At 42.1% G+C, this 18,767-nt stretch overlaps 1 long non-coding RNA gene across 1 annotated transcript in view; it reads right to left on the bottom strand.

Annotated features, from left to right (window-relative positions):
• The window catches only part of LOC127474796 (uncharacterized), a 424,738-nt gene that overhangs the window by 260,455 nt on the left and 145,516 nt on the right, over positions 1-18,767 (bottom strand). Inside the window, exon 4 of the long non-coding RNA XR_007905981.1 lies at positions 15,075-15,168. This is a non-coding gene — a long non-coding RNA (uncharacterized LOC127474796). The remainder of the gene's footprint in view (positions 1-15,074; positions 15,169-18,767) is intronic.

Raw genomic sequence — 18,767 nt, 5'->3', positions numbered from 1 at the left:
GATGTTATTCTCCACCTCTCAGCTATCGTTACCCCACCCTTTCCCTGCTTTGTCCTCTGTGTTCCAGCAAGATATTCTTTCAACTCCTCTTTCTAAACATGATTGCCTGTCCAGAACATTTGGGTGTTTTATATCTAACTCAGCCACTTCCCGGCACACACATTTCAGAATTACTCTGAGTCACTTTTAACCTTTGTTCAGCTTTTACTGCCAGGACATAAGTCTCAATATGTATCAGATATTTTATGTGCCATTAAAATACCATACTATCCTATTAACTTTCTCTATTCTGGTGTACCAGCTTTCCAAACTCCATTCCACAGGAATAGTAGTTTTTGCTGCCTTCTCACTGACTCTATAAGTAAGAATTTCCCCCACTATCCCAGAATAACTGTATCCTGGGGTTTAGCTTAAGTATGCACTTCAACAGTATATTATCACATGACACTGCAATGTAGGTGCCATTACAAGAGGGGAGGAATTAAAAACCTTTGCACAACAGTTAGTAGTAAAAAATATCCAACTGAATCTCCAAAACCATCACGAGGGGGATCATTGAATCCTAGATATTAAGACAATTTAAAATTATCCTTTAATGCCTCCTACTGACAAGACATCCCATTTTGGGAGGGAGAGAGAAGAGAGGCACTTTTGCAGATGTCTGCCAGTGACTCAGAACAAAACAGAGTAACAGAAACAGAAAACACCAATCACAATTGAGATATAAAAAAGCCACTTTTAACTGTTTCATTAAAATAACTGCAAATACTGTGCACAACAATCCACCATAGTTAGCTGAGACCTGCAAAGGTCTGTCCTTAATAAATGAGGCTCATCTGGGGTAAGTGGCTTGGTACAAGCCTGGCGTTTCTAATCGAATTGGGGAGAGCTGAGTTACACACGTTCACTTTATTTCATTAACTCACAACTGCTCAGTGCTCATGGTGGATGGTCAGATGATATCGTTTGTGACAACACTAAATAAAATAAATAAAAGAAAATGAGGCACATGATGTATTACCAGGATAAATCACACCACAAAATGTAGGGAGATGAAAGCCTACAGCAACAACACTTAGCACACTTCATTTGATTCCCATCCGTCAGCTGCAGTGCCAGTGGCTCAAGAAAGAATGCAAAGGTAAATGAACACCAAAATATGATATACAGAACTTGAAAAATAATCACACAGAAATAAATCAAAATTCCAGTGTTATTTTAGGCCAAGGTTTATTCAAAATATGGGACTTTTATAATAATATGCTGGTAGTATAAAAAAATCACAGTACAAACGCAGTCATAAAAAATTCAAATCAGTAAAACAAACCCATCCATAGCTAAGCCTGTCTACATAAGGATCAGGGGTTGGATTATTTTTTTTTAGTAGATAGTTATATTCATTCCATCCTAGAAAGGATGCACAGTCACCCGAAATTTCAATTGCGGTTCATGACACTGCCTTGCTATTTGCCCCAGTGTTCACAAACAAGGGTCCTCTGCCTCTTTTATTTTTCTGCAAAGAACTGAGGTAGCCTTCTGATGGGCCCACAAGTTGTATGGCCCTGGGTCACAGCTCAGAGGGCTGCTGGCAGGGGACTCTGCCAGCCAGAGAGGATTCCCAGCCCTTGCCAGATCCTGTCTGGCCCGGGGGCTCTCTCCTGTTCCCCAGCCCTGGTGCCAGATGCAGCTCCTGGACAGGCTGGGCATCATCCCCTGTGCACAGGGCCACCCCCGGGAAGGACATCCCTGTGGGGCTCCTTGCTAAGGGTGAGGGGTGTAATCAGGACCCATGGGAACACCAACAAAGGAGAGCCCTGCAGAAAACACAGGACCTGAAAGGTGTCAGCACACACAAATCAGAATTCTCTGACAGCCTGCTTACCCCAGAGCAAACAAGTGAGGTGCTGGCAAGAGCTGCATGGGGCAGCACCCAGAGCAGAGAGAGCAGCAGGGAGAGCAGCACCCAGAGCAGAGAGAGCAGCAGGGAGAGCAGCACCCAGAGCAGAGAGAGCAGCAGGGAGAGCAGCACCCACAGCAGAGAGAGCAGCAGGTGCCCCAGACACAAACCAGGATCCTGAGTGCAGGGCAGGGCCACCCTCCCCCCTGCCAGGGACAGCAGCTCACACCACTGCCCTAGAAAAGTTCTTGCACATTTGCTCTGCAGTCCATGGGGGAGGTTTTCTCCATCTCTTCTGCCACTTTTTACGAGTCACTGTTGGGACATGGTGGCCTAATTAAAGGCATAAAAGCTTCAGTAAAACCACCAGGTCTGAGAGAAATCTAAGGGGAGGCACAAACAACTTGACACCTACTGCAAGTTTGTCCCGTGTGGAACAGGAGCAAGTGAAAATGAGCCTCTGTGTGCCAGGCTGGAACCAGGGCAGTCCCAGCCAGGCTGTCCCCAAGCAGACTGTATGTTCACAGTCATGTGAGCTGTGCAGAGTTCTTGGACTCCTAATATTGCACAGACAGATCAGCATTCATTATCACACTAAGTTTGCAATGTTGATTGGTTTTGCTTTCAATAATCAGAGCTGTTTCTCAAGGTTAACTAGTCTGTGACTGCAGCTTGAATGTTTGATTTCCTTTTTTCTTAATTGCATGTGGAAGAAACACACTGGAATGATTTTTGACCACCTACTGCTATATCTCATAAGATTTATATCCAGTTCTTTTATTAACAGGCTAAAAAGCAGTAGCAAAGAAAAGCTTTGATGATAATAAAAACAACCCTAAACCTTATTTCATACCTGTAACATCATTCCCAGAAAGATATTTTCCTAGTGTTTGCTCCACAAATGCTTTTTATATTACCGAAACTTAAATTGTAATACTGTTGGAAGTAGGGATGAAACATTAACAAATTTAGGCTACTAGAGCTGTATGAAGTTAAGATTATACATTTCAAAGGTTTAAATAGGTGTTTGCCTAAGACCATCAATCTCTATGGAAAACAAGTTTGAGAAAGAAAACACCAGTTGGATTTCCATTCTATTATCATTGAAATGGCATGGGGCTTTTTGTGTTAATGACTGAATAAATCAGAATTTCAGCTTTACATTCACAGCATTTCTCCCAGTTATTCGATGTTTGATGCAAAACTGAACAGCAGCTGAAGAAATAACTCACTTTACAATAAAATGTAGTCTGCAAATTCGAATTGGTCAGGCAGTTGGACTAGATGATCATGCTACATCCCTTCCAACTACAAAATTCTATTCTTATTAGCTGAATTACTTCCCCAAAATAAATGTGATTAATTTAACATTACAGCTATAATAAGAAGAAGCTGAAGATAGTGTTCTTACAGAGGTGGGAAAGATGATAAGGATGATCCAGGGAATTATAAACTCATGATCCTCATTTAAGTACTCAAGAAAATTGTTGAGAAAGTCATTACAGATGTCATTATAAAGTACCCGAGGCACAAACTAGCAAAACTTTCTGTAAGTGTAAATTTTCTCTAATATATTAAAATCCTTTGAAAAAGTTAGAGTGAGAAATGGAAGAAATTTAGATATACTGTAACTTAAGCAGTTTATGATGAAACAACTCTCAGCTTTATTATGGTGAAATATGGATAAAATTTAGGAAATAAAGAATAACAATGAATCTTACAGCTTTTGCCAGGAAAGCTATTGAGAATCATTTGGGGTCTGAATGCACATTCCAGCTCTTCCCGTTCCCCTCCTGCCCTGGAGCAGGCAGGCAGCACTGGATGGTGGAGCCATTATGTTTGTCTTAGGGCTTTATAACCCACACAGCTTCCCACAATCTTTCCTGAACAGAAATGCAAAGTCTTTTCCTTCTCACTATGAATTTGAAGCAAATCTTAATGCATTGGCTCTCCCACTAGCAATAGCCCTAATAGGTTTTTAAAGAATTGGGCATAAAAACACCCTGTGAAAACCACACCAGCACCATATAGAGATACAAACACAAGTTTGAAGCTCATGGCTGGTGAGAGAATCTCCTCTAGTGCTCATCACAACCCAGTACTATTTCCTACCCGAACAAAAATGCTGAAAATAAAATGGCTGATGTTTATGGTTCAGTAGTCCTGGTACTTAAAAGTTGCATCCCAGAAAAATGATCTGTATATACACCCCTGGACTAGTAGAAATAATTGTGTAGTTGGTTGGAGTCAGAGAAGGTAAAGCAAACCCTCCTGAGGAGGTGAGTACAACCTGCACTGGCCCCTAACAGGTGTGCAGCTGAAGCTCCTGAAGGCTCACTGGCAGCCCCTCCATGGTTTGGTGGTTGTTCACTCCTCAGAGCCAGTGTTCAGCTGGGGCAGTGTCTGCACCCACACACAGCTCTGAACATCAACAGAGATCCTCTCAAGGCACTGTCTCCCCAGCTCATCTTTCTGTCCAACATGCCACTCCAAAGCTGTAAAAGCCATCAACTCTATTGCCTCAAAACTCACTGTCTGCAAGAAGTTCAGAATATACTTTAATGTCTTTCTAACTGTCCTAATAAAATCTATAATTAACTAAATGAGGATCATAAATGTTATGATGTTTTATATAAAATGTGACCTGATCAATACATGTAAATGACTTGTCCCTTTTATTCCTGGTGAAAGCATCTGAGGTCCAGGAAGGTACTAGTACCATAATGGCCTCAGCACAGTTTCCAACAGAAAATTCTGAAGGAGGAGAGCTATTTTATCATTATAACCATTAACATGATTTACAAGCCCCAGTAAAATGGGCAAACTCTGATCTATTTTAATCCAGTGCATTAACACTCAACAGCACGACCTGGCCACAGCAGAGCCAGGAACACTGGGGGTTCCCAGGAGTGACTGTTCCTCCATGCTCCTGCAGCTTCCTCCACAGGGCTGCAGCTCCTGCTGTGCTCCTGCTGGCACCAGGACTTGATGAAGTTGGAGGCTGGACATGAGATTTCATGCTCTCCTAAACCTCATCAGCATTCCAACTTACACCCCTCCGTGAAAGCAAGTAGTGAGGAGGGAAGGAGTGCAAACCACCAAAGCTCACTGCAAACCCCTGAGCTGCACCACCAGGAGCTGGAGGAGTGGAGCTGAGCACACCCAGAGAAGTCCTCTGCTCAGAGCCATGCAAATGATCTGCAGTTAAAGTGGTAATACCTTCAAGAATGACAAATCCTAAACAAACCACGGGCTGAGCCAGTAACTCACAAATTTATCTGTGTCAAAATATTTATCTCTGTCAATTCAGAAATGTTTGCACACGGCTTGGTATGATAACCATCTTATTCACTGACACTGGCAGACTCCTGTCCCCCAGCCATTGCTCCTGAACAACTGGCTGTCCAGGTTCAATATTCCCCAGTCAAAGTCACATTCCACCTGCCCATCCTTAGCGTGGAAGAAAGAACACTAATTTCAATCCACTGCAAATACTAAGAACAGAGCTACTTGATGGCTTACAACAATGTCTTCAATTATTTGTTTTACAGTAATTTTCTGAAACATTCAAAGGGGGGGGAATGACAAAAAGAGCAATGAAAAATTAATTATGAAAGCGAAAGGAACATTTGCATACACGAATTAAAGGTAGGGGTCCTCCAAATCCAATAGAAAAAAAACCAAGCCCACAAATGTTCTTATGAGTGGGAGAGCAGGGTAAAACATAAGGAAAAGGAAGGGAGTGAAAAATGAACAGTAAAGAAAATATTCATTAATTCTACTCACAATTTTGGAAGGGAGGAAGGGAGCAGACCATTTGAAAATCAAGATATCATAAGAAACTGTTATTGAGCCCAAGGGATGGAGAAGAAAGCAGATCAGGAAATGTTTACAGAGATAAGGGAGGTATGTAGAATGGTTGGGCTACTGCCCAGGAGAGGTTTCAATTACTTCTCCAATCGGCACAACAGTGGGATTACAAAGAAAGCATTCATTTTCCTGGAGTTGAGACAGAGTCAACAGGTTTGAAAATACATTCTGGAGTTAGTTTAAGGAATTAAACCAAATAAAATTGGCAAATATCTACAGTTTAATGTTGAGAACAAAGTTTCAAATATGCGTGGCTAAAAATCCCTCAAACTGAAGAGCATGTAAGTAGTAAAATTTTAACAGATGAAAATACAGGAAAAACTTGTGCAGATTAAATAATTTAATACAATTCATATGTCAAGTTTTCTTTCAAGATCAGTGAAAGTGTGTGCACTTCAGTTACAAGACAGTTTATAACTTGCACTTTGCTTTCATTTGTACTCATCCCCAAAAGTATTTTGCTTAAATGAGAAACAACACATTGCATTGAAAACTTTATGAACCTTATGAAAGCCTACATAGTCTTCAGCAACATCAAAACTGTGCTACCAATCTTTCAACACTGAAATAAATGAATGGAAGGTATTGTTGCTCCGAGGTCTCAGTACTTGAGAGACTTAACTGTTACATCACACAGTTCATATGTTTCCAGGAGGTTCCTGAGAGCATCAATCTTCACACCACCATAAATAACACATCAGCATCTCAGCTGGAGGCCATGATATAAAGTGAACCAGCCAACCCCGTGCCAAAAGAATCAGGAGCACCGTGCAACACAGCACCCAAGCCGAGGGCTGCTGATTTGCAGGGAAGGACCAGGAATTTCTTCCACCATCTCCAGTTAAGAGTCACAACCCTGTCCACACTTTGCAGGTACTTCTAAATCCCAGTTCAGCAGCTCCAGGAGGTTCAAATCACATTCTCCTTCTTTCTTATTTCCCCAGACTTTCATACACTCCTCCTCTTTCATCCATTCTTCATTCAATCTTCTGCCCTCCTCTTACACCCTTTTTCTTTGTACCATTTCCACCCTGGATAATCAGACTTGTAGTATAACTAGTTTTAGAAAGTTTTTACATTTCAACACCAATAAAGCACACAGTAATTTTGCTGAAAATTACTGGTGGTCCCAATGGGCATGTTTTCCCTAATTATCAGCCTCAGCTACACCTTTCCCCTCTATACCTTATTGCCCTCAGTAGCATTTTGAATGTTTGTATTTGAAATTTAACTTCAGATTTAGTAGATACTAACTGCTGTCTCTTATTCCCTGCTTGGTTAAATTCTATGTATTTCTCTCTTCTAAACCTTCAACAGGAGACAATCCTTTTGTTGTGGTGTTTGGCTGTTTACTCAGTGAGCAAAGACTAAGAAACCCATCCAGGGGAAAAGACAAGCAGAAATTACCAAAAAAATCCCCAAACAAAATAATGTTTTCTCTGGCTGATGCACTGATACTTCATTTCTGGCAAGGTTCTTCACCTCATAAATTGATCAAAGGCCATTAGCTGAGGCACTAAGTTTAATTCTAAGTTCAAACAGACACCTGGCTATTACAGGGAGAGCACAGCTACATCTTTAGGACTTTACACCAGATTTATTTTTAATTCTAAGCTGGGAAATCAAAGAATCCAGGCATAAGAAGTAAAGAAAAACATCCATTTGTAAGTAATAAAAAAGAGAAGGGCAATTCTGCATTGATATGAGACGATGTAAGTGGTTTAATTTTCAAGTAATTTTCCTTTCAAAGTTCAAGGCCGATTCCCTTCTGTAAAGTGCAGTGATAAATTGTGTCCTCATGTGCTGCAGCGACACATTTGCAGTTACTGGAAATCTTGTCATTTACAGCAACCAGGACTCAATCTCCCTGTGCCTGAAATCCTGGGAAGTGTGCTGGACTGGGGCTGGCAGGGCTTTTCATTGGCAGCTCGGGGGCCAGGTCCTGTCCTCGCTGCAGGGGACAGTGAGTGATGTGTGGGCAGCCAGAGCAATTCCCAGCTGAGCCTGGGACAGGGGACAGACACGGGGCAGCCTCCTGGAATAGGTACCCAAAGGCAGCCAGCCCAGCCCAGCCCAGCCCAGCCCTGCAGAGCAGCTCCAGGGTGGAACAGCAGCAGGAGCTCAGGCTTTGGGAGTCAGGCACCAGTCCCACATGGGACAGGATTTGGGAGCCTGTTGTCCTGTTCCCTTACTGCCTCATCCCTGCACGGCCAATGGGGGAATGGGGGGCAAGATTCCTGTTTAAAAACGCACAGAATTAGACATTTGTGGCCTTTGGGGGGAAAAAAAGGAAAAAATAACATAAAAATTGGAAATTTAGAATATGCTCAATCCTGTTCAGGTCTAGGATCTTCATGTTTCACAACCTAAGTCAATTAAAACACATCCTTAAGTTTTTCAGGGCCCAGACCACGATGATAAGCAGATCCAGGTTCAGTTCTTAGGTGCTCCCAGAAATCTCCACTGACACGAGCAGGTATAAGATGAGCAGCACACACAATTTCTACTCTTTTGGGGTTTTTCATACATTGCATTTGTCAGAGCCCAGATCACTTTTCCAGATGCAGCTGCACCACAGGCAGGAATGACAAACTTGCTCCTTCTGTGATGGAGTGCTTTTGGATATATTGACCAAAACTCAAAGGACTTTCTCTGTTCCTGGTGCTTGCTGAACAGTTACACAAGATCTTCTGTTTACAACTCCATCCCTTTTTCTTTTCCCTCTGTAGTATTGCAGGAAAGTTTCTGCTTTTCAAAATATTTCCTGCAAACATATTGCTTGCATATTTCCAAGATGAAACTAATTTTTATATTTATGTGGCATGGTTTGATTATCTGTAGATGCTATTTCATTATTTCCTTGTCTTTCTGGTATTTGTTTCTTCTTTCCATTTTAGCACCAATTCAATAAGAAAATGTAGATTTATTCCCTCATCTCTTTGATGAATAAAGACATTGAATATGTTTTTGTAAGAATGAGTGTCATCATATTACAAAAGTATAATCATACAAGTATCAGTAAGAAAAACATTGAAGAACTAACAGCTCTTAATGGGTAGGAGAAACAGCTTATAGAAAACAAACCTTGCTTCAGAACATCTTGACCACAGCCACATAAGAGCATATATTTTTCCCTTACATTAAAACGGTATTCAGTAAAAGAAAACAGATTTCTCCTGAATTACAGACAGATTGTATTTACTCCTTCTCACCAGTTATGTTGTTTCTCACCAACTTGTCGCTTCCTCCACATTTTTACCCAAAAAAAGCCCAGCTGTTTATCACAAGAACCTGTGACAGTGACTTATGCCAGCACACTCCTCGTAAGCAACTGTAACTTTGATTTTTACACCGTGATTTTGACATTTACACTGGTCAATATATGCCCTTCATAGAACACAAAGAGGAAAAAGTTGCCCATAAGAAGATGAAACATCTAATTAGGATCCAAGTGACAAGAGAAAACCCAACAAAACATTCATGAGCTTAAATCAAAACAATGAATAGACAGAACTAAACAAGCCTGTGTGGATCAATGGATCAGACACGGAATGGGTTTGTGACAGGACCCCCTCGGTGTGAACACCAGCCCTGCCTCCAGCAAAGGGCCTGGCCTTGTCCCAGCTCATCCCAGAGAGGGGCCCAGGCTGCCCTGCCCTGCCCTCCCTGGGCAGGGGCACCCCTGGGTGTGCCAGCCCTGCTGAGCAGGGGCTCAGGATGGCCCTGAGCATCACTCCTGCTCACAGCACTGCTCAGCCTCCAGGAGGAAAACCAAATGTGAACACCCCAAGGCACAGGGAAAGCTGCCCTGCCACAGCCTGTCCTTCCTCACACCCAGATTTACTGTGCAGGGAGCAAGGACTGAGGGTAAGGAATGCAAATCCTTTTTAACAGTATGGTATAAACAAAATAAAAGTGAAGCATTACTGTGTTTGTCTTTTCTGTGAAGAGGTCAGGAGTTTGCTTTTGAAGGAGAAAGATTTTTTTTTTTTTCTTTAAGTCTGTAGTGGTAATAGTATTATCAAAATGGTTAGACAGTCTTAAAAACCATGTCCAGAAAAATATCCAAATGTGCTAAGGAAGTGGAGAGAGAAACTAAGGAATTAGCAAGCACATTCACAAGTTCATTTAGTTTGGAAGAGACCCCTGGGGACTGGAAAGTGGCTAACATAAAGTTATTTTAAAAGTGCCTGGAGACATAGCAGGAAACCATAGACCAGTTAGTTTGATATAAAGTGGGGAGAAACTCCTAGAATATCAAATGGGAAAAACACTCGAAGCAGCACAGCTTGATTAAGGACTGACAGTGCAGGAGTGGAGAGGGGAGAGAGCTCAGGGGTCATGGTTTGCTCACTTGCTGGGATTCTTTGAGGAGGTTTCTGCCACAGCACTCAGGGAATGCAGCAGGCACCACAACACAAACCTTCCTCTCTGTTAAAGAAAGCATGTGCCCCGTTTCAGAGGAGAATTAACTCCTCTCTTGATGGCACACCACTCAGGCCTCTGAGCCAAAAACCCTGATCATGTCCACACCAAAATATTCCTCAAATATTCCCATCTTTGGGGGAAAGCTGGTCCTTCCACAAATACATTTCTTCCACAGAAATTATCTGAACTAAATCTAATGAACAATTTACTGTTGCTTTTCATCAGCTGTGTCTGGCAATATCAGTAGCAGTGCTGCTTATCAGAAATCCTTATTAATGTTGTAAAATACTTTGCAAGAAGAAATAAAAAGAGAAAAATTAAGAATTGGGTCCTGTTTTTAAATCCTCAAAACAGAAACAGCTTGAAGTTTGATTTCTTTATACTTTACATGAAAGTAAGCACATTCTCTTGATATGCCACAGTCTGTAGATAATGAACCAGGCAGAAAAGACAGCACTGAAAGTCTGCTTTGATTCATGGGCAAGACAGCACAATAAAGGCAATGAATATGAAGCCATCTACCACTCAGTAAGCATTTCAAATCAGATTCATGATTATAAATAATTGCTACCATATTTGTAAAACTGAACACTAAATTCCTCTTTTTGTTAAAGACATAATTGTCCAATTCATGTGAGCAGAAGTTATTCTCCTTCCTCTCTGCCTTTTAAGTAGCTGCTACTTTGCTAAGTTTTATTACATGAAATAGGAGACCCGAGATGCTGATCAGCACAGTTAGCTGAGCTGGAATGTTACCCAAAAATGAAATGTTGCTGCAGAGGAAACGTTTGGCAAACACAAAAGTCAGATTGTGGTCACGCAGAAGCATTTCACGATTAGAAATGTCTCATTCTATTCTTCTGCCTGCCCTTGAGGAGCCAAAATTAACTGGGATTTCTGGCTATAGATTGTGAGCTCCCAGCCTGGGCTGACTGCTTCTATGTCATTCTCCCACAGAAATAGCCTGGCCAGAACAGCACACCCAACACACACGAGTTCACACACCAGAAGCATCTCTGCATTAGCAGCAGGCAGGCTGGAAAGTATGAACTGAAACTGTTTACCTCATTATTAATTTGGTGCTATGATTCTCATAATCAACAACTTCCACATTTGGGGGGGATAAGTTGCAGAAAGGTGGGATAAGCTTGACATAGCAGAATTATCAACTGAAAAATCCACTGTTTTGCTGACAACTGATGAGGTTCTTGAAGAAAGGTAGCAACCATAACAGAAACTCAACCAGCAAAGAGTCATAAATAGGTACTGGGTTTTAAAACCAGAATGTGAAACAACAGCAAGCGTTGGGAACAGCTGATTTAAAAGATCAGTTGGGAAGAATCCTGCAAGTTATTTTTTATCCTGCCTTGAAAAAAAGAATGATGATAGAGAGTGGATGGGCTGCCAAAATTACATGCAGCTAAACCCAATAAAACACCCATGTGACATGTAACTGAGGGGTAAAGAGGTAAGATGGAACCATGAGAGTTACATGCCTCATGTTGTAGCTCACCAACACTACTGATGCTACAAAAAACAATTCAAGGATGGCAGCACAATCTGTGATGGCTTAACTCATGTGTTTGAGCATTGTGAACACAAGTGGGAACTCAAGTGGGAAGAGATTTAAATATAATCTAACACACAGCATTCACAGCCACTGGTATTCACGACTGTTCTCAGATTTTCCTTATCCTTTCACCAGCCTGAAAAAGAGCTGGTTTCCACTCAAAAAGCAAGTGTCATCACCCTCTCCATATACATCAACAGCAAATTTGCACGTATGATATGGACTGCCATGGTGTGCTTTGAGACAGTTTTTGCAGCCAAATATTTTCTGCTTCATACTCTGTATTTGCTCACAGAAGTTCCAACATGGTGTTTTTCCTCTCTTGCTTCCTCCCTCTGTAACAGAGGAACAAAGATCCCACAGAGTTTCTATTATTATCAACACAAATCAGTTGTCAAGATAATGCCTGTCAGACAAATCCTTTAAATTATGATCTTCATGATGGACTAAAGTCACCTGTTTGTCTTCTTTTCCTTTATTAATAGAATCATTTAGGTTGGAGAAGACCTTCAAAATCATTGAGTCCAACTGTAAATCTAACCCTACCAAGTCTCCCCTGAACCATGACCTTAAGTGCCACATTTACATGTCTTTTGGTGAAAAAAAACCCAAAACCACTAATGGAGTTTGGCTGTACCTGCCCCAGTTCCCTGGATGCCACTGATTCTAGGATGCTACTGAAAAGAAATGAGAAGTAATTCTATCTCAGGCTCATCTCCTCAGAGCATGCAGCCCAGTCCAGGCATTCCCAAAGCCAGTTTGCTCATTTTCCATTTCGTGGCACTGATAATGTTTTCAAGTTTCAGGCCCAGCAGAGAGAACATGCCTCTGTTCTTCTTTCCTGCTACACCCAGAGATGGAGCCCAAAGTCCTGGGATCCACAGCACTGCCTGCTGGCAAGAGGTCCCAGGCCAGTTCCCAGTTGTAATCACTGACTGCAGGCTGGCACAGTCACAAACCATGAGGCCACCTCTGGTCACTGCCTGAAGAAACCCAGAGCAGGAACAGCTCCTCATTCCTCCTTGCTCGTGCAAGTCCTCAGAAGCTGGAGGCAGACTCCCAGCTCTGCCCTGTACCTTTCTGAGATGACTCACATACCTCAGCCTGGAAATCTGTAATTGCAATCATTCCCAGCCCTAGCTAAATTGCTAGTTTGAAGGTTTCTTCCCCAGTTATATTCCCACAGCTCAATGTCAAATTACACAATATTATCTGAAATGTCATCTAAGACTTTGGAGGCTTATCAGAGCTGGCTTAACTGGTTAGTATGAGACCTTTTTAATGAGATGATTAGCTACATAAAACAATGGCAAACCTCAAACCCTTGTATTTGGCTGATAATACATATATAAAGCATTAGTAAGAGTTTTAGTCCTGGTAAAGTGGTAAGTGGATAAAACCAGCAGCTGCTCTGATGAGATAACCACCTTTCTGAGACTTCTGAGGAACATTTAAACAGGGACTATGAAAACACCTCTTTTGTTCCCTCACTTCTTCACACCTTTTTGCAAATCTCTGCTTTCTTCCAAGTCCCCATGACAGCAGACAGCTTTCCCTGCACAGAGATCTTCTGCTTATACATTTCACACCAAACCACTCTGAGAACAGCCAGAGTCTTTCCAGATATAGCAAAAGGCACCCATCTTTTCACAGCTATATGAAAAACAATCCCAGGGTTGATGGGTCAGGTTGTTTTTCAACAGCTATGTTGTAAATAAAGCAGTAAATCAAACCATATTCAAACAATGTAAAACACTGCATTTTTTAGACTGGCACATCTCATAAACACCTTGTCCAATTCATTTCTCTCACCATCCTCTCTTAAAAAAATAAATACTAGTTCTCTTGAGGAAGAGGAGAGCACATGAGAAATGTCTTGGTTGCACAGTGAAGTTGAAAATGAAACTCAGATTTATGGCAAAAAAAAGCTAATTACTAGCTTAAACATGGAAACAATTGTCTCATATAATATATTGTGATGAATCAGCAGAGCAGTCACAGGTCACAAGGGACAGTGGGAGGAATGAAAACGCTGCTTCTGTCAAGGGGTCACACATCATCAAGAGACAGAGTGTTTGGGGGAGACCAAACAATTCCAGAGCAGCTGCTCCAGGAGCTGGCCAGTCTGGAATGGGGCCAGGACAGACCTCGCTCACAAAGGAGCAGGCCCAGGGATCAGGAAGGAATGTGTTGCACCCCGTGGCACTGGCAGGGCTGGAGCCAAGGCCCCTGCACTGCCCTGCACACCCCTGGCACTGGGCCAGAGTGCTGGAGGAGCCTCACGAGACCCCCTGGCACCAGAGCTGCACTGCCTGCTCCTCCTGGATAAAGGAGCAGACTGATGGGGGATAACCAGTCCTTGACTGGCTTGCTTTGGGCTAAGCTGGAAATTCATTCCCTGTTAAATCCCTGGGAGCTCACAGGAGCTGCTGTGCACATGCATGAACCTGAGGAACCAAGTGCCCAGCACCACAAAGCACCTGCCATGGGAATCAAGGTAACAAGAGCGGTTACAAGAATGGGAAGGGGGAAAACAAAAGGGATGCAGCTTAGCTGTTTTATGAACAGGGAAGCCTGCCTGCTGGTGTATCTCCTTCCTTCCTCAGCCTCAAGTTCACAGCAACTCAGACTTCTGGAACAAAGACCAGAAGGAACCGAGGCATCACTGCCCCATGACACAGCTACAGCCCCACTGATCCATTCCCCTTATTTCCATAAGTATTTAACACACAGAAAATCACCACTGACTGCAATCAGCAACTTTAGCAGCCTCAGTCCAGCTACCAGCCCAGCTACCTGCATCCAGCCTTTCTTTTCCATCCTTAACCGCTTCCTTTCTTCACCACTGGCTTTCTCTGCCTTCTGTTAATAAGACAGTGTCCCTTAACTGACACAGATCTTTGTGTCACCCGACTGCTCCTGGGCACTGTTGCTGATGCAAACATTCCTGTGGGCAGAGGGACAGCTAACCTGCCTGCTAGCATGGCTTGTCACACTGCCACCAGAAAAAAAAGACTACATGTACTGCTGCCCTTTTTCAAGAGCACACACAGAGCTGTAACATGCTTTTCCTAGTTTCTGTCCATGCTGCTCCTTTATTTACCCTTTTGTCTGTTTGTATTTTCTTGTCCTCAAGGAAAGAGAATTAGACATTAACAAAGACAGCAAAAAAAAAAGCTCCCGCTCTTCTCAATTAAATGTATCTTCAAACCCAAAAAACTATTATTCTTAACATAATTTAGAAAACTGTCTGCTGTTGAAGGAAAAGGTAAAAGAAAAAAGATGCTTTTGGTTTTATTTCCCACTCACCCTTCAAGTAGCAGCGATGTGGTTCCATGGCAGGCTGAGAATATAAGCAACACAAAGTTGTTTGGAGAGAAACAGCATCATCCCACTGCTGTATCTGAGGAGCAAACAGAAGAAATTCTTCAGACTTGAAGCTTAAATCTACTACTAACATTAGGAACAGGTGCTCTGAATTAAACTCACCTGTCTTAACTAAGTGCATGATTGTAGGCTGTCTAGCACCTGTGCCTGAAACAAGTTTTTAAATACTTTTAGTACTTTTTATCATTATTTTTTCCTCTGTACTTTTTTAAAGAGATGGAAAGATGTTTAATGATGGTTAGTTACCACGGAACTAAGCACATAAAGATTGCTGAGCTAGAGTCCTTCCATCCTGTTTTAATGTCCCACGTATTACTACCTTTTTGGCTTTGACTGTTGAGGCTCATTTGGCCCATGAAAATTAACATACAGACTTCTACAGAAAACTCCCAACTGTTATGGGAGTACAGACGTTCACCTGATGACTTCACTTCAGGAATTACCTGAAGAAAATCCTATGCCAGGCTTGAGTTTGGTGCAGTGTGCTACTGGAAACATCAGCTCCGACAGGATGTCCAAGATCCAGCAAAGGATTAGAATTTTCCCCTGTGCACCTCAGTATCAAAACCTGCCTTGCTCTCAACCAGGGCAATGTGAAGGCTGGTTTGGCTGTTCACTGGCATACCAGCAGGTGACTGTGCTGCACACCTACATTTTTCCAGGCACTTCCAATCAGAACAACTGAACTACAAGAGGGAAATGGCTTCAGCATCATCCTTCTAGCAGCCCATAAACTATTGAGTCAAACAGGAGAAGAGTTAAGAAGGAAATAAAGTGTTCTGAGGAAGGAGAGGGAGGGGACTGAGCAATTCTCTGAAGATGCACTTTTACTGAAGTACCCAGTTATTGATACAGTCTTGGAGCACACAGCAGCAAAATTCATAGGTGCTGTCTATGAACTGAAGTGATCCTCTGGAGGGATTTCTCTATGGTATCCAGAGTAGAGGATAAATTGAAACAGATGCAAAAAAAATCCTTTTTTGCTCCACCTACACTGTGTAATTATGATATTACTGGAACAAGTTTTTATTTGAATATATTTGAAAAGTTTCTGTTACACTTCTAAAAATTGGACTTTATATAACAGATTTTCCTTTGTGGTATTACATTCCTCCTCCTTTTTCTTTACTCGTTTCTTTTTTCCTTTGTCTATACTATTTTGTCTCTATTTTTACTCTGCCTCTTCTTTCTGTGCTTCATTGCTATTATATTGTGAATATGACAGTTTATTTTAATTAAAACCCCAGCATCTGGAATTGAGTGATCACAGGATGATCTCAGCTTCCACCTACTATAAACAAAACTGATTCCTACGGTTTTGTACCTTGTCTAATCCTACCCTTCACTAATCCCAGATGCTTCTTTAAACCTGAAAACATGACTGGGGAGGAGGCAGTGGGATTGAGACTAGTTTTAATATGCAGGTACTAACTGGTGAGCTAGCTAGTCTCCAGACAAGTTCATCATGCTTGCTCCCTTCTCAGGAAAAAAAAAACCAACAACTTTGGGACTTTATTCTTTTTTTTTTCATGTGTATAACTTCTTAGTTCTTGTGGTTAGAGAGCCAGCTTGAAGAAAAGGCAATTCATAAGAACCACAGCCACAATTCTACGATATCACCGTGTGAAGAACAATTTCTGAATACCCAGGATTCATTCCTCAGCTGCTGGCTGGACACACTTCTGTGCCTGTGGGCACAGACACCCTCTGCACTCATTCCTCCACCAGCAACAGAAACATTCTTTGCCTCTCATTGTCACACAGGCAGAAAAGTGCCCTGCCCTCACTCAGGTGATGCTGCTCGAGCTCAGGCTCCAGCCAGCAAGGGAGAGCTCCCAGTGCAGGGAGGGCAGAGAACTCTGCTGTGGCTCTGCTGGGGAGATGGGCAGGGCAGCCCTGCCACCCCCTGCCAGGGCACAGCAGGGCCACCCTGCACCTCCAGCAGCACAACCACGGGGCAGTTCAGGGGTAAGCAGGGGCACGAGCTCTGCCAGTCACCACTAATATCCCTGCCCAACCCTCATCAGGGAGCTCATACATTTGTACATAGCACAAATACATTGGTACAGAGCTCAGCCACTTGTCCATCCAGAGATCAAAGCACAGGGACAAGCCCCAGGTGAAGAGCAGGTCTACCTTGGAATACAGGATATAAGTGTACTCATCTGCTTAGCAAGTCCCTTTGGATATTCTAGGAAGAATGGTGATAAATATATTCATCCACAAGATAAACTATTGATTACTTGTTGCTACCGTGAAGGTTAGTTTCCCTTTATGAAGGGAATAATAAAGTCAGGAGTACACTTTGATTGTCAGAAAAACAAAACAAAAGCCTGCATGAAGCTAAGATTTCCTCATCCTATGGAAAGCACAGTGTAAGACAAGTTTTACTTGTTCCACTGCATAGATTTTCAACGATGAATTAATTACATCTCACAGAAATGATAGGAGAATTCACAAGAGAAATCAAGTAGTCCTTAGTTTTTTTACTTTCCCCACCGATTACAGCCCATTCCAGTGCTGTAGTAATTCTCATAGTGAGCTTGTAGCATTTTCCAAGCCAGAACAGCCCTCAGCCCTGTCTCAGTCTAAGCAGAAAAAGCAGAGGTTTGTTTGGGACTGAAAATGACTGTGAAAGGGAAGGAGACACACCATCTATAACGCTGCTGATGCCTTTGAGAAAGCACACAGGATCACCCTTGAGGAGAAAAGACAACACAGGAAGAATCGTGCCCTGCAGAATTTCCCACCTAAGGAGTTTTTCTGCTGTGCCTTCTGCAACCAGACGTGTCTGTCTCATATTGGCCTTTTTAGCCACCAGTGTGTTTGTAACAAACGTGGGCAGAGCCCTCCCCAAATCTTTGTTCATGAAGCCCGGTCATGATGACAAAAAAATTGGATTAATAATAAATTAACACCTAGCTGAAGTTTATTTATATGTAATATTAAAGCAAATAAAGGTATTTCTTTATTAAAAATACAGTCTTGTTATTCAGTCCTTTGTCAAAAAGAAAAAGGGCTAATTTATGGAATAAATTATTTTGTACAAGGTCTACAATAATACTGACATTCCTTTCGTGCAGAACTACTAATATTTTATTTATATTCTTGTACTGCCTTCAAACCTCAGCCAAGAATCAGGTTCCCATTATGCCCTCTCAGCAAATAAAGAGACAATCCCTGCTAGGAATATGTATCAGGTAATTAATATTTTTAGGGACTTTCTCCCTGATTTTCAGGGTGCCTTTGTAGAAGTAGAGTCTTCCAAAGACACCAACCTGGATTTTCTCTAAAGCCACCTAACTCTTTCTGAAATTCAATTGTCTTCACAGCTAGAAATTCATCATTTACTCTTTTTCAAACTTACATCCAAGGACACTTCTCCTTTCCTGGTACTTTAACCATGCACAGCCCATGAAGTCAACAAACAGGAAGCACTGCATTACCAGCCAGCTGCAGAGCATCCAATGAAAGAAGTATATGAAGAAAGAGTAACATACATGATCCCTCACCTTCTACTCTGTCATCCCTGCCAATTTGGGACCTTTATCAAATTTCATCAGCAGAGAGTAGTGTAGGATATAAAGTAAAAATAATCATGAGCTAAACTAGTAA

This window comes from Manacus candei, unplaced genomic scaffold (genome assembly GCF_025592945.1).
Source record: "Manacus candei isolate 608988 ecotype Guabito, Panama unplaced genomic scaffold, ASM2559294v1 h1tg000044l, whole genome shotgun sequence".
NCBI lineage: Eukaryota > Metazoa > Chordata > Aves > Passeriformes > Pipridae > Manacus > Manacus candei.
This window is presented reverse-complemented; position numbering and strand designations above follow the sequence as displayed.